This window comes from Hevea brasiliensis, chromosome 15 (assembly GCF_030052815.1).
Source record: "Hevea brasiliensis isolate MT/VB/25A 57/8 chromosome 15, ASM3005281v1, whole genome shotgun sequence".
Classification (NCBI taxonomy): Eukaryota; Viridiplantae; Streptophyta; class Magnoliopsida; order Malpighiales; family Euphorbiaceae; genus Hevea; species Hevea brasiliensis.
The window spans coordinates 26,375,483-26,402,609 of NC_079507.1; positions in this window are offsets into that span (position 1 = coordinate 26,375,483).

Consider the following 27,127-nt stretch of genomic DNA (forward strand, 5'->3'; position numbering starts at 1 on the left):
TTGGGGTAGTGAAATTGCATGGGATTTGCATAAAATTGAATTATGGAAGATTAAGGTTCATGACGAAATTGGGGCTTTTATTGTATGAAGGTTAATTAGTGTTTATAATGGCAATTTATGGTCATTTGAAGTTCCTTGAGTGTGAATTGACATTGGGTTGATGAAAGGAATTAGTGAAATGGTATGGATTGGGGAAATTGCAAACTAGGATTTTGGAAAATTAGGGATTTTGTGCTAGGGAGTGCCATTGATATTTTTAATGTTTAATTATGGCCATTTGGTGTAAATTGAATGTGGTTTGATGTTGGTTGGTGGGAAGAGTTAAAAGAATTGAAAGAGGTGAGTTGCTGAAATTTCTAGACACTGAGTCCAGTGTGCTTGGCAGCTCATAAGTTGAGCTACATAGCTCCAATTGGTGTTAAAACAATTGGACATGAAACATAAGATATAGGGCTAGAATTTTCATGAAGAGACCTAACCTAGAACCTGCCCATAAATTGTCTTAAACTTGGCTTGAATCTGGATGTTGAAATATGGACCTGGCAGAGAGACCCACATGAACAGTAATCTTTGAATTGTCATAACTCACTCTAGAAAACTCCAAATTAGGTGATTCTTGAACCAATGGAACCTGAAACATAGTAGAACATTTCATATGAAGAATTTGGAGCCAAATTATGAACTTAACTTAATCAAATTGCTGGGCAAATTTAAGTTAACAAATCTACCAGAACTTGAACCAACCAGAAATTCTAGAAAATGGCCATCCGACCAGTTTTGGTAAATTTGCCATAACTTGGCCTATAAAACTGCAAATGCAATGATTCCAAAGCCGAAATTCTCGTAACACATAGAACTATAATTTTAGTGTTTTGACCAGAACCCATATCCTAGAGCAACTTAGAGAAATTGTTAGGAAAAATTAGGATGACAAAGCTAGAATTCCTGAAATCCAGCAAATTGGCCTTATGACCCCAACATGGTTAATAGGTCATAACTTTATCTAAAAAACTCTAATTGGAGGGTTTCAAAATGGGTTGGAAACTTAAGACAGAGACCTACAATATTGTTTCAAGGACCTAGATCAAATTGTAAATGTAAGTGGCTGGGATGGTAGATGCAAAATTGGGAGAAATTCTGACCCTGGAATCTACAGAATTTGTCCACGTGAATAGTAAAAGTAATTTGACTATAACTTGAGCTACAAAACTCCAAATTAGGTGATTCAAAAAATAAAATAAAGCTAAGACCTAAAGGAACAATTTTTATGAAGATTACCTCATCAAATTATGATTGGAACTAGGTAAAAATTGGGTTCAAAAATCAGAACACTAAGCTGCCAAAACCCAAAACCTCATTAAATTTAAAAAGCTAACTTAGGGATGCGTTAAACATTCATCAATTTCAACTTCAATTCAATCAATTATTCAAAAAGAAATGGCTTGGATTCACTTACCTCTTTTTTGAATTTCCAAAGCTTCCAATTCTTCAATTTATAGTAATGGTTTGGTAGAGCCTTCGATCTTGACATGGGAAGACTTCCTTAGGGAATTTTGACAGAAATATGTTCCGGATGCACATGTGGACATGAAGCTTCAGGAGCTTTTGAGTTTGAAGAAAGGGGAGAGGACTGTAGTAGAGTATGAGAGAGAGTTTTCATGTTTGAGCCATTATGCTGGGAACTTACTCACCACCAGCAGAGATAGATGCAAGCGATTTGAAGCTGGATTAAGGCCTAGCATACTACTACAGGTGGTTGGTTTTAGACATGGGAACTTCTCAGAGTTGATATCTCAAGCCCTTGAGTTGGAAAGGATAGAATTGGAAGGGGCATCTGAGAAGGTAACCACTGAAAAAGAGAAGAGCAGTAAGCCTACAGGTTAAAGTTCAAGTAGCAATATGGGTAAGAGAAAGAGCTTTGGGGGACCGAGTAACAGAGGATCTGGTAGGGGAAGATTCTCAGAGCAGAGACAACCTAGATCTAGTTAGCTAACATCTAGGGGTTCCTTTCCTATCCATAACTGTGAAACCTGTGGCAAGACACATAGAGAAGTATGTTATAAGGCCACAGGAGTTGCTACAACTGTGGTGGAAATGGGCATTTTGCTAGGAATTGCACTAGTGCCTGTAGATCTGGGCCACCTACCACCACTGAGGGATCTATTCAAGGTTCTGCTTCCAGAGGACTACAGAAAATCAGTAGAGGCCGAGGTAGGGGTAGAGGTAACACTTCTGGCAGCTAGGGAAAAGTGAGCCAACCAGAATAGAGTGGTGCACTAGCTAGGGTGTACACCATGTGCCAGAAAGAGGAAGCAAAGACCTCAGATGTAGTTGCTGGTATTTTCTCCATCTTTAGTAGAGATGTATATATGCTATTTGATCCTCGCTCCACACATTCATATACTAGTACTAAAATTGTGTGTTCTGTTGCCATTCCTTGTTTGAAATTGGACTTTGATGTACTAGTGACTAGTCCTTTAGGACAAGAGATTAGGGTGAACAAACTGTATAAGGATTGTCCTTTGGTGATCCAAGGACATACATTCCTATCAGATTTAATTGAAATGCCCTTTCAAGATTATGATATCGTCTTGGGCATGGATTGGTTTAGCCAAGCATCAAACCCTGATCGACTGTAGACTAAAGACAATCACTTTTAGTCTTCTCGAATACACAGATGTGGTAATGCATGGGGAGAGGTAGTTATTGCCATCCAACATCATTTCAGCTGCACTTGCTAGAAAGATGATTAGGAAGGGGTGTGAAGCATATTTAGCCCATGTGATAGACACCCAAGTAGGGAGCCCATAATTAAGGGATATTCCTACTGTATGTGATTTTCCGAGTATTTTTCTAGAAGATTTACCGAGATTGCCTCTGGAGAGAGAGGTGCAGTTTGACATTGAGATTATGCCTGGTGTGGAGCCAATTTCCATCACTCTTATAGAATGGCACATGTTGAGTTGAAAAAGTTGAATGTACAATTGCAGAAGTTATTTGATAAGGGTTTCATTCGCCCTAGTATATCACCTTGGGGAGCACCAGTATTGTTTGTTTGTGAAGAAGGATGGTACTCTCTATTTATACATAGACTATAAACAGTTGAATAAGGTAACCATAAAGAACAGATATCCTCTGCCACGGATTGATGATCTATTTGATTCGCTGAAGGATGCAATTGTATTCTCTAAAATTAACTTAAGATCAAGCTATTATCAGTTGAGGGTACAAGAGCATAGCATTCCTAAAATTGCCTTTAGGACTCGGTATGGCCACTATGAGTTCTTGGTGATGCCATTCAAGTTGACTAATGCTTCAGCTGCTTTTATGGGCCTGATATGTCACACCTTACTCCTCTGTAAGGCATAATATGATCCCGTAGTATACTTAATGAATTATCAAACTTCACCTACCGATAACCCATTAAATACACTACAAGAGATTTTAAAACAATTTTTTTACTTTTTAAAGGTGGTGAGCATTTTTGGTAGGAAATAAAAACTTTTATTTGAAGTTAAACCACATATCAAATTTTTAATCAATTTAAAGTTTTTGCAAATTTTATAAAAATTTCGGTAGAGTGTCGTCTATAATTAGAAAAAAAAAACAGTTCTGCAAAAACTATGAAAACACTTCCAAATAGTGCACTTCATCAAATCTCAACCACCAATAACTCAATTCAACACAAATCAACCCAATCTCCACAATTCAAAAAAAAATTGTCATCTCAAATATTTCAAATTAATTTATACAAATTGCTTTCAAAATAAATAATTTGCAATCACAATTTAATTTGCAGGCATAAAAATCCAAAAGGTAATATTATTATAATTTACTGTACAACTGCTCAATTTTACATACATACATATGACAATACCATATTTACATTAACCAAAACACAATGGATATAAATAATATACGCGTACAAAAATCTTCAAGTTGTGCTCCCCAATTATTGTAGCAGCTCACTCTGCTGCTTTTTCCTTGCCTCTATCTGTGACAGCAAAAGAAGCTATTGCTGAGTATAAAAATACTCAGTGGTGCACAATAAAATATAAAATGCATAATATAAAATATTTATGAATAATTCATAATTCAAAAATCTTACAATCATATTTCACAATTTTTCAAATCACATTTATAACAAATCACAATTTTCAAAGCTTAATATAACACAAATTTGATCAAACAATTTAATAAACACAGTGTTGCCAATCAATAACACAACTTAGGCTATGACACAAAATTTCTAAACATGTCATGTTGTACACCACAACAAGGCAAACTCACCCCACTAATCGAAATCAATGAGGTAGGTGGGTAGCTAGCTAATGAGTACTCATCCAAACTCATCTCAGACTGGCAAGCCAGAGAGGGAGGAAAATAATCAAATATCGAACTCAACCCCACAAGTAGAGGAGGAACGTAGTAAGGGACTACCATGCCAAGTGTGAATCAAAAACAATTTCAAAATCATATTATTCAACATTTCATGTAAAACATTAATCAATTTTCATTTCAAATTTTCATTTAAAAAGTAGGCAACAAAACATTTCTCAAAGCATCGTTTAGCATAAATTGCTCCAAAATGCATTCAAATAAATTTTCTAATAGCAAATCGAAAGTGAAAAATTATTCTGCACAAACCTAATGTGAATCGCTTCTAAGCCTTGACTCAGTTTGCCTTATCCTTTTCCAGGTTTTTTTCAGCTGAAATACGCAATTTAAAGTGTTTTAGTATCTTATCTCATAACAAATCCAATAATTAATTCATATATACTTAATTCTAGCCCCAATATACTTAAACTAATGTTCTTAGAAATTTCATTTCGGAGTTACTATTCATGTCCATATGTTGACTTTCTTACGTTTAATAGGTATGGGAAATCCAATTATACCCACAAACCATATTTTGGGTGCCAAATTTGTTGGTTTTGATTGTTTCTTCAAATTTTAGGTCTCTTAGGTACAATTTCAAAATTTCTAGATTTGATGTCCTGTTTTATACTGTTCCATTGGTCATGTTTCTGTGGGAATTTGGCAAGGTATTCTTCATAAAACTTGTTCCTTATTGTATTATCTTTAATTCCCTTTTTGAATCACTCTATTTGGAGTTTTGTAGTGTAATACTCTCATTTTCGCAGTCGGTACGTCCTACTGTTCTGACGGCTAATGTCTGCCCTAGAAAGTTAGAATGTCTGGAACTACACTCCAGTGATAGTAAACAAGCACAAAATAATGAAATATGTGATGAGAAAAATTGAGGAAAAATAAAAGAGAGAAAATGAAACTAAGTTAAATGAGCTGGCACCACAGTGATGGGTGATCACACCTGGAAGGCTGTTGCTGACCCCAGGACTGTGGGGAACCCTCGGAATTAAATTTTGGGACATAAGTAAAGGGTTATTGAAACATAATTGACACTAGAAATATCAAAGGAAAATTAATAAATTAGTACAAAGAAAGACGAAAAATCGAGAAACAGACAAAAATCGGTGTTACCGAAAAATCGGGAATATAACCCGAAGTGAGGCATTTTGGTCATTTGACACCTAGAGTTGCCTTTTGACCTCAATTTCCATTAAAAATAAATGATATTACACTTTGAAAATGTCATGAAAAATAAAAATGAGGTACATTATATAAATAGTGGAAGAAATGAGGCAAATGTGCAAATTATGAAACTTTAAGTAATTAAATCATTAATTTATGGTTAGCGCTCCACTAACTCAGATTTTGGGATACAAATATAAGCTAATTCAGGATAGAAATGTTTATCTTCAACCTTGGAAACAAACCAGCCGAGAGAAATACCATGGAAATCCTCCACGGCCAAACCTCACTCCACCACCATGCAATCATGATTCAAGCCTCCTTTCCACTTGGTTTCTTCATTAAAGCTTGCACACACACCTTGGGCAGCATGTTGGAAGCAATAAGAAGAGGATTTGATGAAGTTTTGGTGAAGCTCAAAAAAGGTTAGTGCTTATTTTTCCTCCCTTGCTTTAGTAAACCTTGTGTTTAGGTTGAGGTGAGTACTTTAGTGAAGAGAAATGAAAACAATAGTGAGATATGAATTTATCCATTTTCAGCAGCCATGAAGGTTTGTGGTATTTGAGTTTTTCTTACCTTTGATGGATGGAAATTAAGGTTGATTAACTCAAATAAAAGTTGTAGTAGGTTAATGTCCAAGTATGTGTATGCTAGTTCTTGAATTAAGGGTTTAAATGGGACCTTGATGCTTTGGCAAACTGCCATATTTAGCAGCCTATAATATCATGAATTTTTGTGTGTGAATATAAAGTTTATTAATGAAATATGATGGTGTGGAATTATGGGCAGTTTATATAATTGCCATGGAAGTGTATGTGTGAAATAAGGGTTGATGTACATTGAATTTGGGTGGATGTGAATATTAGACTTTAATGGTGAATTGTGTGCATTGAGCACTTGAGTGTTCTGCCCAATATGCTTGCTGGAATTGTGTTTAGTATTTGTAGAAGTGCTATGAATAAATAATGAAGTCATGAGGAGGAGGAGGAATGTCAAATTGGAAGCGTAATTGTCTTGTGCAAGTTATGTATATTGGCAGCACCTAAATTAGGTCATAAGTGTAAAACTATGAACCCAATTGGTATGAGGCCAATGGGGGGTGAAACTAGACACCAAATAGGCCAACTTTCATGTAGAAATGTTGCCAAAATTCTGCCTAGAAACTGACCTTAAAAATGACCAAACCCGTATTAGTGACTTGAAAGCCTGAAAATTGACCATTTGGGCAGCAGTTAGTATTTTGGCCATAACTCACTCAAAACAGGTCCAATTGACCTGAAATTTTACCATGGAAAGCTTAGACATAGAGCTACAATTCTTATGAAGGCTCTAAAATCCAGAAATGACAAGAACCAAGTCAAATAGCTTGCACAAGTTCGGGTACCAAAACTGCCAGAACTAAAAGTGACCTAAAATTGACCAAATTTTGCACTAAAGGTGCAATCTATCCAGCTTTAGTAAATTGACCATATATTGGTCTATACAACTCAGAATGACCTGAGATTTTGCCCCGAGTGCAATATGACATAGACCTACAAGTTTGTAAGTCGAACCAGAAATCGAAAACTGGGGGAACTAGGTCATTTGACTAGGTAAAAATATCATACCGAAATCCGGTAAATTGCAATAAAATGCAATACACTTGAAAATGAATTTGGTAACAATATCAATACTAAAGGATTATAAAATGTGACATATGGGTAACATTAAACCTAATTCACCTGGAGTGCATCAAAGGTCAACATTATAGGTTGACTAATGAAATGAATTGAAGGGAATAGTACTAAGAAAATTTAGATATTAGATTTTATTATTAGAAGCAATTTAACTTAGTACTGAAACACTTTAAATTGTGTGTTTCAGTTGAAAAGGATATTGAAAAGCATCAGGAACATTGAGTCAAGGCCTAAAAGCGACTCAAACCAGGTTTGTGCACAATACTTTTTATATACACTGCTTTTACTAGAAACTTTATTTGGAGAAATGAGTTATGAATAATTTTTTATTGTTTTGGCTTTGGGAATTTTATTTGAGAATTATTGTGTTACCTACTTTGTAAATGGAAATTTTGAGATAAAATGTGCTTAGTGGTATCATAGCAAAGTAGGGATGGCAATACGTAACGCCTACGATTCCTGGGAACTCTCACACGTGAACTCAGGAGCTTATAGGGACGGCGATACGTAACACCTACAAGTGCTCTGATAGGTATACTATATTCTTCTCTCTTTGACTTGTCAGTCTGAGGTGAGTATGGATGTTCATTAGCTAGCCAGCCATGTCCCTCATTGATTTTGATTAGTGGGGTGAGTTTGCCTTGTTGTGGTGTACAACACGGCATGTTCAGAAAATTTGTGTCATGACCTAAGTTGTATTATTGATTAGCAACATTGTGTTATTAAATTGTTTGATTAAAATTTTTGTTATATGAGCTTTGAAAATTGTGACAGGAATTTGTGAATTATTTGTATTGTGGATTGTCAATAAATGCTTTATATACCGCATTTTAAATTGTTATTGTGCACCACTGAGTAAATTTTACTCAGCGATAGCTTTTTCATTGTTGTCGCAGGTAGACAGACAGATAAAGCAACAGAGTAGGCTGCTTATGCTATGCTTTTGGGATTTTGCTGGGTATATTGAGTATACCACTTCCTTATAACTATTATTGTAATGTATGTGCACTGTATGTATTTATTGTACTTGGTCTTGAGCAGTTGTAAACTAAAGTTATAAATTATTTTGGCCTATAAAAATGTTGTAATATAATTTTTTTATCTCAGCTTTGAAATACTTAGTCATTTTTCATTCTATTTTTTAAACTACTGAAAGTAATGTTGAATTGAGTTTGACTTATATTTGAGAAAATTGATTTGTGTTGAGCCATATTGGAGTTTGGGACTGAAACAAATATATTGGAAGTGTTTTCTATAGGTTTTTGAAGAATTGTTTTGCTCTAAATACAGACGGCGCTCTGCCAAAATTTTTATAAAATTTGTGGCTATTTCAGACCTAATATGTGATTTAACTTCGATAAAAAAACTTTTTAACACATGTCAAAAGTGCTCACCACTGTAAAAAGAAATAAAAAAAAAAAGGTTTAAAATCCCTTGTAGTGTATTTAATGGGTTATCAGTAGACGAAGTTTGGTAATTCATTAGGTATACTACGGGATCATGTTACATCTTACGGAGGCGTAGGGTGTGACATGTTTAGTGGTGTCAGAGCCATGGTTTTAAAGTAAATTTTGAACTGTGAATTTGAAATCTTTTTATCGATAAATACAATTGCTCAAATGTTTGATACATACAGTACATTACATCATAATATGATATAATGGAGAGAAATCTATGTTGGTTGTATAAGAAATAAAAAATCCTGTGAAAAGATATGGAAGAGAAGAATAAGACAATAGAACAGTCTGTGATGGCGAAAATGCAAGGTGAGGTCCCAGCCCCTCAGAGAGTCAGAAGTTTGACTTTATCAGCCCCACCTATACAAATTATTGCACAAATGGCCCAGTAAATGGCCACTTTCTTTCAACAAATGGTTGATAATCTGTCAGCCCAAGCCCAAGTACAAACCCAACCCCACAAGGGCAATATATTTATACTGTCTATATGGAAAGTCATGAATTGACAATATATGATTGATATGATTTTAAATGTAACACCCCTATGTTCGATAGTGTGTTTTACTGTTTCAGTGACTAGTGTCTGTCCGGATAGCTAGAATGCCTAGAACTACACTTAAATATTGATGAGGAGACATAAAATAATGAAATACAAGAAAAGAAAATATAAGAAAAACAAAGGAAAAATAATAGCAATAAAATGTAACTAAGTTAAACGAGCCGAGAATCATAGCGATGGGTGATCGCACCGGGAAGTTGTGGCGTGGACTGTTGACTAGCCCTGGTGTGACACCCCTTACCCGTGTACAGTATACCCGAGTAAGTAATGCCACCTGGTGTACCGGCACACTCTAATATTCCTCAATTAATTTAGACAATGCTTTTGCATATAATTTATGAAATACAATTTATTTAAACCATTTATCAAAAGTATCATTCATTTAAGGTTCCGAAAATTTTAAAGAAAATCCGGTGGAGTACCGGCTAAAAATGGAGAAAACCATTCTTCGGAACCTGTTAAAAACACTTCCAATATACAATTTCATTTATTCTCAACTCCAATATCATCACAAAACTCAATATCAAGATATCAACAATTTTTCAATTTCAGGTCTCAACAACCTTTTCATTACTCAAAACATCCCTTTCTCAGGGTTCTCATATATAAACAACCATTAAATACTCAAATTAATACCATACATGACCATAAATCTTTATTATTTACAATAAGCTCAAAATACATTACATAAATCCCAAATACATATGAGAAATAAAAATTTAATTACAAAATGACAAAATGACATCTAGTGTCCTACCAATGCACTGCAGGTGACGAGGTGACACGGACATCGAGCGAATCACGGATGGACTCACCCGATCTGTGGTCTCTGGGCTCGCGATCGGGATCTCCAGTACCTACACGTGGCAAAAGCAACGCGCTAAGCAATAATGCTTAGTGGTGCAATAATATAATAAAAGAAAATAGCAAGAAAATAAATGTGTATAGAATGTGTATGCTTTCTTTGTTTGGTATTGATATATTCATTATTTCATTTACGTTGTTCACTTTTATTCATTTGGTTGCCCCAAGTAACCTACACTAGATGACTGGATAGCGATAACGGTAACCGCACTGGGTACCTAGTACCTCGGGCCGTCACACCATCGGTCACATACGTATCTCCCGGTGTGCAACAGAACAGCTAACAAGCTGTAAATAATATCCGGCACAAGGCCAAGTCTCAATACAAAGTCAGAATAGCTAAAAGCCATGAAATCACAGAATGGCATTTTTGCCATGTGCGATCGCTAATCGAACCCTATTGGCATGCCAAACTATCCAAACCAATCTTGTTAGGTATACTAGGGCATTTGAAACTCTTAAATTTGTCAATTTGTGAATTTCAACTTTTTTGGTGTCACTATTCATCATTGGTCAACAAAAATGTTGACTTTTAGAATAAAAATGTGTACATCAACTTTGGCACTCCCAACATACCACATTTGGTGTTTAAAACTTGTTGGCATTAAGTGTTTTTGCCATTCCAAAGTGTAACTCAACACAAACAGATTTTTCAATTTTTGTGAGTCAACTTCACCGTTCCATTGGACACTGTTACTGTTGGAATTTGAGGAAATGTAAAACATGAAAGTTGTTCCTTATTTTGTCTAGTTGAATTTTCTTTTTTGAATCACTCCATTTGGAGTTTTTTAGCTCTAGATATGGCTCAAAAACCCAAGCTGTCCGGATATGCATTCTGCAGAAATTTACCATATCTACAGTGCATGAACAGTAACTTGAGTCACTTGGTTGAATGGGTTCTGGCCATAATTTGGGGTAGGTTCCTTCATGAAAGTTGTTTGTATATGTCTTAACTTGTTGCTGTAAAAATTTCAGGCCAATTGACCAAATCTAAAGTGAGTTATGGCCAAATGAACAGTTACTGTTCATTTGGCAAATTCTGCAGAATTCAGTGCAGGGCATCCGGATTGTGGCTGAGTTTTGACCCTTTTGCTTTGGTCTTTTGGGCATGGTTTCTTCAGCAAAAATGTGCCATTATAAGCCTAGTTTCATGTCCAATTGGCCAAACACCAATTGGACTACCACTGCCCAAGTTATGGCAGTGCAAAGGGACTGAATTTTCAGTCCCTATGCTGCTGTCCTAGGCAGCCTGCAATCCTCACTTTGCAATCTCATTTTTCTGTCCCATTTATGGTCAACACATCTAAAATGGTCACTAATTGACCATTACAATGTGCCCTAACAATTTCCTAAGCCAAATCACACTTTCACCTTTCCAAACCCTAATTTTCATATGAATTTTTATAACATGCTTTAATTAACTATCTCATTCCATAATCACATGCATACATGGTTTAATCTTGATCTCTAGTCCACTTTAAGTCCATCAAAACACTCATTCCTTTTTATTCAATAGGGCTGCCGAAACCTAGGGCATGGATAGACATAGATTTCATTCATTTTAGTCACAAATTCCTACTTATTCCAAGTCTCTAACATAGAATTTAAAAAGCTTTAGATGTATATATGCACTAACCTTGTTTGGGCAGAATTTTCCCAAGCAATTCCTTCACTTTCTTGGCTTTTCTTGGCTGCCAAAGGCTTTAGCAAGGTGCTAGGGCAAGTTTTAGTGAAGCTAGGTTAGGATTTTATGGTGAGACAAGGTAGGAAATCAAGCTTGCTTGGTTGAGCTCCAATGGAGGGTGGAAGGGAAGGGTTCACGTTTTGGTGGAGAAGAAGGAGAAGAAGAGCAGCTGGTTTTTAATTCCTTTAGCCCATTTTTAGTCTCTTTTATCGGTTAACTAATTGGTTATTTTATTGTGATTGGAGGAAATTTTTAAATGACATCATGATTTGTCATAATTTGCTTTTTATTTCATTTTTCTTTTCTTTTCTTTTCTATCACATTTCAATTTAATTTTTAGCATTATTTATTCATATTTTGAGTCATAATAATTATTTACTTAACTGGACAAGTCGGCCAAAATTCACCTCTGAAGGCGAAATGACCAAAATGCCCTCCGTTTGGCTTAACGGGTCAAAATTGGATTTTCTAGGTATTTTCTTGGCATTCTAATGCCATGGGAACCTCAATTACCCTTCTCTGGAGTCCCAAAAATTATTTTATAATTTTTCCCTTGGGTCTAGGGCTCCTCGTTGCGAGAACCGCAACTTCCCTCTGGTTACCCATCGCTAGGGCACCGGCTCGTTTAACTTGATTGTATTTTATTTCTAAAATTTGTACTAAATTTTTCTTGTTAATATTTGAGTTAATTATGGTTCCTGACTTTAGTTTGAATATTTTTCCGGACATTCTAGCTGTCCGGACCGACACCGGTCACCGGAACAGTAGGATGTACGGAGTGGTTATCGGGAGGGTGTTACAACTCTTCCCCTCTAATTTAAATTTCGTCCTCGAAATTTACCTGATGCAAACAGTTGAGGGAACTGTTGCCTCATCGTCTCTTCACTTTCCCAAGTTGCCTCATCGGTGTTGTGGTGCCTCCATAGCACTTTCACCAATGGAATTTGCTTGTTTCTCAACTCTCTCACTTCCCGAGCCAAGATCCGTAGAGGTTCTTCTTCGTATGTCAAATCCGGCTGTATTTCAATTTCTTCTCTGGAGATGACATGTGAAGGATCTGAGCGGTATCTTCTGAGCATGGACACGTGGAACACATTATGGATCTTGTCCAGCTCTGGTGGTAAAGCTAGCCTATAGGCCACTGGACCCACACGTTCAATGACTTCATAGGGGCCAATGAACCTAGGGCTCAACTTACCTTTTCTTCCAAACCTCAACACTTTCTTCCATGGTGACACCTTGAGGAACACTTTGCCGCCAACCACATATTCTATTTCTTTTCTCTTGGTCGGCATAAGATTTACATGCATGCGAGGCAATCTTTAAGTTGGCTTTGATTGATTTCACCTTCTCCTCGGCTGTTTCACAGTGCAGCCCTACCATTTGTCTTCGCCCAATTCAGTCCGGCCTGCTGAGTTCTACATTTGTCCCATACGATTACTTCATACGGGGCCATTTGAATACTAGCTTGGTAGCTATTGTTGTATGCAAATTACGCGATGGGAGGTATCTATCGACTTCCCTCAAACTCAATGACACAACTCCTCAAAGATATCCTCAAGGACCTGACAAGTATTTCACGTTCTTGTTATCATTTCAATTCAATATTTGTATCAATTTCATTGGTTTCAATTGTTTACCTGGATTACTCTTTCAGATTGCCCATCCATCTGAGGATGGAAAGCTGTGCTGAAATGGAGTTGTGTACCCAAGGACTCATGCAACTTCTTCCAAACTCTCGATGTAAACCTTGGGTCTCGATCGGATATGATGGAAAGTGGAATTCCATGCGATCTAACTATCTCACTAATATACAATTCGCTAACCTCTCTAGTGAGTAGTCGGTCCTAATCGGCGAGAAAGTGTCTTGACTTTGTCAATCTATCAACTATCACCCATCTTGCATCATGTTTCTTCCGGTGAGAGGTAGACCACTTACAAAATCCATGGTGACCGATCCCATTTCCATTCGGTATGCGTATAGTCAGTAGCAAACTGATGGAACTTGGTGTTCTGCTTGACTTGCCGACATGTCAAGCATTTTGTCACATAGTCGGCTATGTCCCTCTTCATACCAAGCCACCAATATCAAGCTTGGATCATGATACATTTTGTACTTCCCAGGTGCATAGCATATACACCGTGTGTGCCTCTTTCGAATCATCGCCTTCAATTCCCATTATCCGTACACAGTCTTCCTTTGAAATACAGACACCCATCTACCTTCGCCTCATAGTCAGTTGCTTTTCCCTCTGAGATCTTGCTCATAATAGCCATTAACTTCTCATCTGCCTTTTGCCCATGTAATATCTGCTGTAGCAGGTTTGGCCTCACTTGCAACTCAGCCAAAATAGCTCCATCTCGAACCAAGGATAGACGGGCATTCAATGATCTCAAAGGCGTGATGGACTTTCTGCTCAAAGCATCAAGAACTACATTTGCCTTCCCGTGATGGTAGTCAATTACAGTCATAATCCTTCAGAACTCAATCCATCGCCTGCTTCAAGGTTGAGCTCCTTCGGGTTGGCAAATATTTCAGCTTTTGTGGTCGGTGTAAATATAGCACTTTTCACCATACAAGTAATGCCTCCATATCTTCATGAAGATAATTGCCGCAAGCTCTAGATCATGGGTAGGGTAGTTACTGTTCATGTGGCCTTAATCGCTGGAAGCATAGGCGACCACCTTCCCTCTTACATCAATACACACCCTAGCCCATTATGTGAGGCATCACTATAGACCACAAAGTCCTTCCGACACCGGGCCGTGTTAACACCGGTGCCTCTGTCAACATAGCCTTCAATTTCTCAAAGGGTCTCGACACTTGTCATTCCAACAAATCGACATTCTTGTGTAACAACTTGGTCATTGGAGCAGCTATTAGGAAAATCCTTCACAAATCTTCTCAGTAATACCCACTAGCCCCAAGAAGCTTCGACTCGATTGTGTTTCTCGGAGGCTTCCATTCCATCATCGCTTCTATTTTCTTGGGATCCACCTAATCCCATCACCGACACTATGTGTCCAAGGAATGCAATCTCATTCACCAAAAGTCACACTTGGACAACTTAGCATACGACTTCTTTTCCTGAGGTTTGCGTAACAATCTTCAAATGTTCATCATGTTCTTTCTGGTGTTGGAGTACACCGAGAATGTCATCAATAAAAACCACTACGAACCGATCTAGGTATGGATGGAAGATGCGGTTCATAAGGTCCATGAACGCTACTGGTGCATTTGTTAGGCCAAAGGGCATCACCACAAACTCATAATGCCCATACCCGGTCCAGAATGAAGACTTGGGCACATCTACATCTTTCACCTCACCGATGATACCCGATCCGAGATCAATCTTAGAAAATACTCTGCTCCCTTCGGTGATCAAGCAGATCATCAATTCTAGGCAACGGATACTTGTTCTTCATACCACTTTATTCAATCACGGTAATCAATGCATAGCCTCAAAGTCCCATCCTTCTTTTTCACAAACAGACCTTTGAGCTCCCCATGGTGACACATCAGGCGTATGAACCCCTTATCCAGCAACTCTTGCAACTGAGTTTTCAACTCCCTCAATTCAGTGGGTGCCATCCTATAAGGAGCAATGGAAATGGGTGCTGTACCCGGCAGTGTCTCAATAGCAAATTCAACTTCCCTTTCTGGTGGCAAACCAGGCAACTCTTCAGGAAATACTTCTGGGAAGTCTCTCACTGTGGGTATGTCACTCAAGTTTGGCTTAGCCTGCCTAGTATCCACCACATGTGCTAGGTAGGCTTCACAGCCTTTTCTCATCATTCTTCTTGCAACAGTGGCTGAGATGACATTGGACAGGAAATCTGTCCTTTCCCCTACAACTGTGATCTCATTACCCTCAGGGGTTTTCAAAGAAATTCTCTTCAATTTGCAATCAACTATTGCCTGATGACGTGACAACCAGTCCATTCCCAAAATCACGTCAAACTCATGGAAGGGTAACTCAATCAAGTCTGCCAAGAATTCATACCCCTGAATCCTTAAAGGGCAACTCTTGTATACCTTGTTCACTACCACACTGTGACCCAATGGATTAGTGACCAGAATGTCTTGGTCACTCTCCCCTACCAGTATCCCCCTTTCTACGGGTAGATTGATGCAGATGTAGGAATGTGTGGATCCTGGATCCACCAATGCATGCACAGGAGTATTGTAGAGGGAGAACGTACCCCTGATGACGTCCGGGGCATCTTGCTCCTCCTGAGCTCTCAAGGCATAATTTCTGGCAGGTGGTCTGTTATCTGGCCTCTCTGCTGGCTCAGATGCAGGCCTCTGAGATGGTCCCACGCCTGGATTTACGGACCTTCTACCCTTGGTGGTGCGGGAGCAGTCATGCGCTTGTGTTGGAGCAGCTGTAGTAGTTCTGCGTGGGCAGTTTCTCAGCTGATGTTCTGTCGACCCACATCTCAAGCAAGCACCAGTTACTCTCCAACATTCCCCCTTATGCCATTTCTGACAGTGTGGACATGCCGGAGATGCTGGGGCTGGTCCCCTGAACCCCATCCCTGGAGAGCTGCCCACTGATGGTGTGGACTGACCTCTCCTAGGGGTGAACTGTGGCCTGGGCCCCTGAGACTGACCCTGGCCCTGTGGCTGAGCTGAACTTTGTACAGGAGGACCCTTGAACTTCTTCCCTGATGCAGGAGCTGAACTAGACTGACCCGGTCCCCTCTTCTGTTGTCTCTCTCTTCTAGTCCACTCACTAATTCTTACTTTTTCAACTCTTATTGCAGCTTCCACTAGCTTGCTAAATTCTGTAATTCCCAAGGCAGTGAGCTGTATCTTGATATTGTCATTCAGTCCCTCTTCAAATCTCTTGCACCTTTCAGCTTCGTTAGGGACTATTTCCCTTCCATAGCGGCTTAACCGAACAAACTCCTTCTCATACTCGGCCACTGACAACTGTCTCTGCCTCAGGTTAATGAATTCCCTTCTTCTCTCTTCCAGGTATACAGTACCCACATATTTCTTCTTGAACTCAGAGAGGAAGAAGTCCCAAGTTACAGCTTCGGGCTGCACTTCACTGGACACAGTGTCCCACCATCCGTAGGCATCGTCTTGTAACAAGGATATAGCAGCTTCTAAGTTCTCGCCTGGGTGCAGTGAAGTTGTTTTAAGATCGCCTGCCTGCTCAACCAATTCTCTACGCAATGAGTCATCTTCTCTCTTGCCATAGAAGTCCACAGCTCCAAACTTCCTTAGCCTTTCCAGGTGTGATTTGCTGTGGAGCTGGTGGTGGTGGTGGTGGTGCTGGCATTACCCTGGCCAATTGTCTGAAGAAGTCGGCCATTTGTTGGAACATGGCTGTGGAGGCCGAAAGGTGCTTTGCTTGAGCTGGTGGAGCAGATTCTCTCATGCCCCGCCTCACCGCCGCAGTGGAGCATGACTCTCCACTTCCTCCTCAACGGCTCTGAGATGAAGGGTCCATATCCTATTCAAAATAAGAAAGATAAACAGATCTGCGTTAGTGTCACCTCGACTCTTACAAATGCAATGCATGGTATGGACTCAATCTAGGCCCAGAAACGCCTAAACCGTGCTCTGATACCACTAAATGTGACACCCCTTACCCGTACAGATACCCGAGTAAGTAATGCCACCGTGTACCGCACACTCTAATATTCCTCAATTAATTTAGACAATGCTTTTGCATATAATTTATGAAATACAATTTATTTAAACCATTTATCAAAAGTATCATTCATTTAAGGTTCCGAAAATTTTAAAGAAAATCCGGCGGAGTACCGGCTAAAAATGGAGAAAACCGTTCTTCGGAACCTGTTAAAAACACTTCCAATATACAATTTCATTCATTCTCAACTCCAATATCATCACAAAACTCAATATCAAGATATCAACAATTTTTCAATTTGTGTCTCAACAACCTTTTCATTGCTCAAAACATCCCTTTCTCAGGGTTCTCATATATAAACAACCATTAAATACTCAAATTAATACCATACATGACCATAAATCTTTATTATTTACAATAAGCTCAAAATACATTACATAAATCCCAAATACATATGAGAAATAAAAATTTAATTACAAAATGACAAAATGACATCTAGTGTCCTACCAATGCACTGCAGGTGACGAGGTGACACGGACACTGAGCAGAACTGCCGGATGGACTCACCCAGTCTGTGGTCTACTGGGCTCGCGATCGGGATCTCCAGTACCTACGCGTGGCAAAAGCAACGCGCTAAGCAATAATGCTTAGTGGTGCAATAATATAATAAAAGAAAATAGCAAGAAAATAAATGTGTATAGAATGTGTATGCTTTCTTTGTTTGGTATTGATATATTCATTGTTTCATTTACGTTGTTCACTTTTATTCATTTGGTTGCCCCAAGTAACCTACACTAGATGACTGGACTGGATAACGGGTAAACTGGCACTGGGTACCTAGTACCTCGGGCCGTCACACCATCGGTCACATACGTATCTCCCGGTGTGCAACAGAACAGCTAACAAGCTGTAAATAATATCCGGCACAAGGCCAAGTCTCAATACAAAGTCAGAATGGCTAAAAGCCATGAAATCACAGAATGACATTTTTGCCATGTGCAGTACTGCTAACTGAACCCTATTGGCATGCCAAACTATCCAAACCAATCTTGTTAGGTATACTAGGGCATTTGAAACTCTTAAATTTGTCAATTTGTGAATTTCAATTTTTTTGGTGTTACTATTCATCATTGGTCAACAAAAATGTTGACTTTTAGAATAAAAATGTGTACATCAACTTTGGCACTCCCAACATACCACATTTGGTGTTTAAAACTTGTTGGCATTAAGTGTTTTTGCCATTCCAAAGTGTAACTCAACACAAACAGATTTTTCAATTTTTGTGAGTCAACTTCACTGTTCCATTGGACACTGTTACTGTTGGAATTTGAGGAAATGTAAAACATGAAAGTTGTTCCTTATTTTGTCTAGTTGAATTTCCTTTTTTGAATCACTCCATTTGGAGTTTTGTAGCTCCAGATATGGCTCAAAAACCCAAGCTGTCCGGATATGCATTCTGCAGAAATTTACCATATCTACAGTGCATGAACAGTAACTTGAGTCACTTGGTTGAATGGGTTCTGGCCATAATTTGGGGTAGGTTCCTTCATGAAAGTTGTTTGTCTATGTCTTAACTTGTTGCTGTAAAATTTCAGGCCAATTGACCAAATCTACAGTGAGTTATGGCCAAATGAACAGTTACTGTTCATTTGGCAAATTCTGCAGAATTCAGTGCAGGGCATCCAGATTGTGGCTGAGTTTTGACCCTTTTGCTTTGGTCTTTTGGGCATGGTTTCTTCAGTAAAAATGTGCCATTATAAGCCTAGTTTCATGTCCAATTGGCCAAACACCAATTGGACTACCACTGCCCAAGTTATGGCAGTGCAAAGGGACTGAATTTTCAGTCCCTATGCTGCTGTCCTAGGCAGCCTGCAATCCTCACTTTGCAATCTCATTTTTCTGTCCCATTTATGGTCAACACATCTAAAATGGTCACTAATTGACCATTACAATGTGCCCTAACAATTTCCTAAGCCAAGTCACACTTTCACCTTTCCAAACCCTAATTTCCATATGAATTTTTATAACATGCTTTAATTAACTATCTCATTCCATAATCACATGCATACATGGTTTAATCTTGATCTCTAGTCCACTTTAAGTCCATCAAAACACTCATTCCTTTTTATTCAATAGGGCTGCCGAAACCTAGGGCATGGATAGACATAGATTTCATTCATTTTAGTCACAAATTCCTACTTATTCCAAGTCTCTAACATAGAATTTAAAAAGCTTTAGATGTATATATGCACTAACCTTGTTTGGGCAGAATTTTCCCAAGCAATTCCTTCACTTTCTTGGCTTTTCTTGGCTGCCAAAGGCTTTAGCAAGGTGCTAGGGCAAGTTTTAGTGAAGCTAGGTTAGGATTTTATGGTGAGACAAGGTAGGAAATCAAGCTTGCTTGGTTGAGCTCCAATGGAGGGTGGAAGGGAAGGGTTCACGTTTTGGTGGAGAAGAAGGAGAAGAAGAGCAGCTGGTTTTTAATTCCTTTAGCCCATTTTTAGTCTCTTTTATCGGTTAACTAATTGGTTATTTTATTGTGATTGGAGGAAATTTTTAAATGACATCATGATTTGTCATAATTTGCTTTTTATTTCATTTTTCTTTTCTTTTCTTTTCTACCACATTTCAATTTAATTTTTAGCAATATTTATTCATATTTTGAGTCATAATAATTATTTACTTAACTGGACAAGTCGGCCAAAATTCACCTCTGAAGGCGAAATGACCAAAATGTCCTCCGTTTGGCTTAACGGGTCAAAATTGACTGTACCGATTGAAAATTTTTTCTAGGTATTTTCTTGGCATTCTAATGCCATGGGAACCTCAATTACCCTTCTCTGGAGTCCCAAAAATTATTTTATAATTTTTCCCCCGGGTCTAGGGCTCCTCGTTGCGAGAACCGCAACTTCCCTCCGGTTACCCATTGCTAGGGCACCGGCTCATTTAACTTGATTGTATTTTATTTCTAAAATTTTTTCTAAATTTTTCTTGTTAATATTTGAGTTAATTATGGTTCCTGACTTTAGTTTGAATATTTTTCCGGACATTCTAGCTGTCCGGACCGACACCGGTCACCGGAACAGTAGGATGTACGGAGTGGTTATCGGGAGGGTGTTACACCTGGACCGTGGGAAACTCTGGAAAATATTTTTAGGACTTAAATAAACGTCTATTGAAGTATAAATATCATTAGAAATATCAAAGGAAAATTAATTAATTAGTACAAAGAAAAACGAGAAATCGAGAAAATGACAAAACTCGGTGTTACCGAAAAATCGAGAATGCAACCCGAACAGGGGCATTGTGGTCATTTGACACCCCAAGTTGTCTTTTGACCTAAATGTCCATTAAAAATAAATGATATTACACTTGGAAAATGTCATGAAAAAATAAGCAATATGGTACATAATACAAATAGTGGAAGTTTGGGGCATAAATTACAAATTGTGAAACCTGGGAATTAATTAATCCTAAACTAAGGTTAGTGCTCCACTAATTATATTTTAAGGGACCTATATAAGGGTTTAGTGGACAGAATTGAGCTCATCTTTAACCTCCTCATAACTAGCCGAAAATGAATCTCCATGGAAACTCCATGGCCAAGCTTGGAAACACCACCATGCACCCATGATTTAAGCCTCATTTCACCATACTTTCTTCATTAAAGCTTGCACACTCAACTTGAGGAAGCTTTTGGTAGCAAGAAAGGGAAGTTTTGGTGGAGTTTTGAGGAAAGTCCATAAGAGGTAAGTGAGTATTTTTCAATCTTGTTCATTAAACTTTGAGTGGATGTTGTGGGTAGTTGATTTGTGGAAGAATTTTTGAAGTTTGATGTTTTAATGGAGATGTACATTTTGGTAGCCATGGAACCTCAATATGAACATATTATTCTTGCATGTAAATAGTGGTTTGAATGATGATTTAAATGTTTGATTGTATCATAGTTAAATTCCATGTGAAAGGTTTGATTTGAAAGCTTGAAAAGTGAAAATGGAAATTGATGGGTATGTGTAAACTTGTGGCAGCCTCATGAAGAAGATTGAAGTGTTTGAGTTTATGAAATGTTGTTGAATTATGTTGTCATTGATGGCAGCATGTGTATATAAATAATTGTTTGAATTTGGACATGGAAATGAGGTAGGTTCATGTGGTTGAATTGTTGTAAATGGGACTTTAATTGTTGTAAATGGGACTTTGGAAAATTCCGTATTATAATGTGTATATTGAGTGTGGTTACAAGCTGCCAAAATGACCAAAAATGTGAAGTAAAATGTGTTAATGGTATGGTACAAACCAGAATTGGCATGAAGGAAGTAACTTGGTAAGTGTTGAATGTGTCCTTTGGTATGTGATAAAAGAGTGTGTAGCAGGGCAGTGTATGTTTTAGCTTAGAACCTTAAGTGTGTGGCTCCAATTGGTATGAGACTAATTGGAGGTGAAACTAGGCACAAAATGTGCCAACTTTCATGAAGGAAGCTTACCAAAATTCTGCCTAGAAGGTAACTTGAAAAATGACCAAATCCGGATTAGTGAATTGAAAGCCTGAAAATTGACCATTTGGGCAGTAGTTGGTATTTTGGCCATAACTCACGAAAAAAAGGTCTAATTGTCCTGAAATTTTTACCATGAATAGTTTAGACATATATCTAGAATTCTTATGAGGACACCAAAGCCCAGAAATGGCCAGAACCAAGCCAAATAGCTTACACAAGTTCAGGTACCAAAACTGGCTGAACCAAAAGTGACCTAAAAATGACCTAAACCTACCATTTTTGTACATTCTGTCCAGCATTGGTAAATTGACCATAACTTGGTCTGCACAACTCATAATGACTTGAAATTTTGCCCCGTGTGCAATAAGACATAGACCTACAAGTTTGTAGTTTGGACCAAAACTCGAAAACCGAGGGAACTAGGTCATCCAGTTATGTCAAATTAGTATACCGAAATCCGGCAAATTGCAATAAAATGCAATATACTTGAAAATGAATTTGGTAACATGTACCAACACTAAAAGGCCATAAAATGTGACATATTGGTAACATTAAACCTAATTCACCTAGAGTGCATCGAGGGTCAACATTTTAGGTTGACTAAGAAAAATAATAGAATTTAATAAATTAATTCTTAATCCTTATTGTTAGAGACAGTTTAAATGAGTACTGAAACACTTCAAATTGTGTGTTTTAGTTAGCAAAGACTCAGGAAATGGGAAGGAAACACTGAGTCTAAGCCAAGAGACATTTATCAGAGGTTTGTGCACAACAGTTATTTCTTTTGAATTTTTCAATTGAAATAAATTATGACTATTTGTATTTTATTGTTTTAAATTGTGAAAATTTATTTGAATGATATTTGATGGATACTTATTGATTGAAAAACATTGTAAATGGTTGGAAACCACAGCTATTATGTATATTAATTGAATTCCTCACTAGCTTGTCTAGTGAGATGAATTAACTTTGAATTCCCTCTCTGGCTGAAGTGTTGAGGTGTGTGCCTGTTGAGGACGAATAGAATGAGTACTCATATTATTGCTAACTAGCTATGTTATTCCTCATTAGCCATTGGCTCTTGGGATGAATTGGACTTTGGAACATGATTAAGCTATGTGTGTGATTTATTGATATTCATTGTGATATTGTGAAATGGAGTTTAAATTCTTATTGACATTCATGTTCTTTTGAATTTAATTATGGCTTTAAGTATCCATTATTTATATGACTTATGATTTGTGATTTAAAGTTGTATTTTGTTAATGTTGTGCACCATTGAGACATTGGCTCAGCGATAGCTTTTCATTGCTATCGCAGGTAGACAGACTGATAGGGCAGCAGACTAGGCTGCTAGTGCTTCATTGAGAGTTTATCGGGTATATTGAGTATACCATATTTTGCATTTTGTATTGTAATGTATGTTCACTGTATGTATATATTGTTCTTGATTTTGAGCAGTTGTAAATTAAAATTGTATATTGAAGTTGTAAACTAAATTTATAAATTATTTTGGCTTGTAAATATTGTGATATATTTCTTTTATCTTAGCTTTTGAAAACACTGGAAAAATTATTATGGATTTGAGTTAGCAAATGTTGAGAAACATATTATGATGATTGAATATTGGAGTTTGGGGATTGAACAAAATATAGAAAGTGCTTTTTACAAGTTTTTGAAGAACTGTTTTATTCAAAATACAGATGGCACTTTGCCAAAATTTTTACAGAAATTATTAATTCTTCAAATGTATTATCTGGTTTCATTTCAGTTAAAAAATTTTTTAACGCCTGTAAATAGTGCTCACCACTATAAAAAGAAGTAAGAAAAGGTTTAAAATCCCTTGTAGTGTATTTAATGGGTTATCAGTAAACAAAGTTTGTAATTCATTAGGTATACTACAGGATCATTTTATGCCTTACGGAAGAGTAGGGTGTGACATTAAAAGACAATGAATATCGATATTAGGGGGCTTGCAGGGATGGCGATATATAACACCTACAAAGTGCTCTGATAGGTACCACCCAAGGGCTTGCAGGGACGGCAATACGTAACGCCTGTAGGTGCTTTGATAGGTACCCTTAATTGCCACCAAAGTCAGAGAAGGGGCTTGTGGGGACGGCTATACGTTTTGATAGGTTACTTGCACATAAATATAAGTAATGAGTTTTAAATTTAAATAATTACATGAAGAGACCACTGATATGACTTTAAAAGACAGAGAAGGAAATAAGTGTATAGATAAGATGTTAAAAAAAATAGTCCATGAGGTTATAACGTAGTGACTATATAATGTTCTCGATGTTTGTAATGTAAGCTGCAAATTACAGTGCCAACATGGGATTATTGTATAGAGCTACGTGCTTCCTCGTGGTACAATAAAATAAGAATATTTGTAAGTAATCTATAAATTGATACAATTACGCCCGAATAGAGTACTATTACAGGAAATAAATGTGAAAATTTTAGTCAGAAATTTAAAACTTCAGAACTAGCCTATCGAAAGACTACACTTGTAAGGTAGCTATAATGACTCGGTTACATTAATGTGAACTACCTATACCACTGTAATTGATATAAGCTTAGAGATATCAGTACAACTTGAAACTAGAAATTCAGGTAAATTCTGAAACTCCTTGAGTTTCTGTAAATAATGAAATGAAATGATAATAATAACCTGTAATATGTGATAAGCCCTCAAGAATATACTGAGAACTTGTGTCATTGAATCAGATGGGAGATGGGACAGATACCTCCCACTAACAGAATTTGTATACAATAATAAGTGTCAAGTTAGCATACAAACGGTACCCTATGAAACACTGTAAAGGAAAAAGTGCAGAGCACCAGTACATTGAACTGAGTTGGGAAAGATATCTAGACATTGATATAGAGTTTTATAATTATTTTGATATTTTTTTTAGAAAAGAATGATTTAGGTATTTGAAAATATATTTAGAAGTTGTAGTGCTATTCCCTCTGGAAGCAAGAATAGATACCTTTCATTGATGGAGTTTGTGTATAGTGATATTTATTAAATAAGCATGAAGATACCAAGATATAAGGTCTTGTATGAGATAAATGCAAAATACCTAGACAAAGGGTAATTTAACAGAGTTAGAATTGGTAAAAGAGACTGAAGGACCGGTCAGGATTCCAGTATGAGAAATCAGAAAACTAATCAATAATATACTTTCATGAGTAGAAATAATAAAAGCAAAAGAAAACAATGATGGGAGAGTGAATAAAATTATGAGATAACGATATTCTTAGTTCTTTGAATCCAATGAATTTCGAGGACGAAATTCCTTTTTAGAGGGGAAGAGTTGTAACACCCTCATTTTTGTAGTCCATACGTCCTACTGTTTCGACGGTTAATGTCTGCCCCGGAAAGTCGGAATGTCTGGAACTACACTCCAGTAATAGTAAACAAGCATAAAATAATGAAATATGTGATGAGAAAAATTAAGGAAAAATAAAAGAGAGAAAATGAAACTAAGTTAAACGAGCCGGCACCACAGCGATGGGTGACCGCACAGGGAAGGCTGTTGCCGACCCCAAGACCACTGGGAACCCTCGGAATTAAATTTTGGGATATAAGTAAAGGTTTGAAACGTAATTAACACAAGAAATATCAAAGAAAAATTAATAAATTAGTACAAAGAAAAACGAAAAATTAAGAAACAAGCAAAAATCGGTGTTACCGAAAAATCGGGAATATAACCTGAAGTGAGGCATTTTGGTCATTTGACACCTAGAGCTGCCTTTTGACCTCAATTTCCATTAAAAATAAATGATATTACACTTTGAAAATGTCATGAAAAATAAAAATGAGATACATTATATAAATAGGGGAAGAAATGAGGCAAATGTGTAAATTATGGAACTTTAAGTAATTAAATCATTAATTTATGGTTAGTGCTCCACTAACTCAGATTTTGGGACACAAATATAAGCCAATTCAGGATAGAAATTTCTATCTTCAACCTTGGAAACGAACTAGCCGAGAGAAACACCATGGAAATCCTCCATGGCCAAACCTCACTCCACCACCATGCACTCATGATTCAAGCATCCTTTTCACTTGGTTTCTTCATTAAAGCTTGCACACACACCTTGGACAGCATGTTGGAAGCAAAAAGAAGAGGATTTGATGAAGTTTTGGTGAAGCTCAAAAAAGGTTAGTGCTTATTTTTCCTCCCTTGCTTTAGTAAACCTTGTGTTTAGGTTGAGGTGAGTACTTTAGTGAAGAAAAATGAAAAAAATAGTGAGATATGAATTTATCTATTTTTGGCAGCCATGAAGGTTTGTGGTATTTGATTTTTATCTTACCTTTAATGGATGGGAATTAAGGTTGATTAACTCAAATAAAAGTTGTAGTAGGTTAATGTCCAAGTATGTGTCTGCTAGTGCTTGAATTAAGGGTTTGAAATGGCACCTTGATGCTTTGGCAAACTTCCATATTTGGTAGCCTATAATATCATGAATTTGTGTGTGTGAATATGAAGTTTATTAATGAAATATGATGGTGTTGAATTGTGGGCATTTTGTATAATTGCCATGGAAGTGTATGTGTAAAATAAATGTTGATGCACATTGAATTTGGGTGGATGTGAATGTTGGACTTTAATGGTGAATTGTGTGCATTGAGCACTTGAGTGTTCTGCCCAATATGCTTGCTGGAATTGTGTTTAGTATTTGTAGAAGTGCTATGAATAAATGATGAAGTCATGAGGAGGAGGAGGAATGTCAAATTGGAAGTGTAATTGTCTTGTGCAGGTTGTGTATGTTGGCAGCACGTAAATTAGGTCATAAGTGCAAAATTGTGAACCCAATTGGTATGAGGCCAATGGGGGGTGAAACTAGACACCAAATAGGCCAACTTTCATGTAGAAATATTGCCAAAATTTTGCCTAGAAACTGACCTTAAAAATGACCGAATCCGGATTAGTGACTTGAAAGCCTGAAAATTGACCATTTGGGCAGTAGTTAGTATTTTGGCCATAACTCACTCAAAACAGGTCCAATTGACCTGAAATTTTTACATAGATAGCTTAGACATAGAGCTACAATTCTTATGAAGGCTCAAAACTCAAAAATGACAAGAACCAAGTCAAATAGCTTGCACAATTTCAGATACCAAACTGCCAGAACTAAAAGTGACCTAAAATTGACCAAATTTTGCACTAAAGGTGCAATCTATCCAGCTTTAGTAAATTGACCATATCTTGG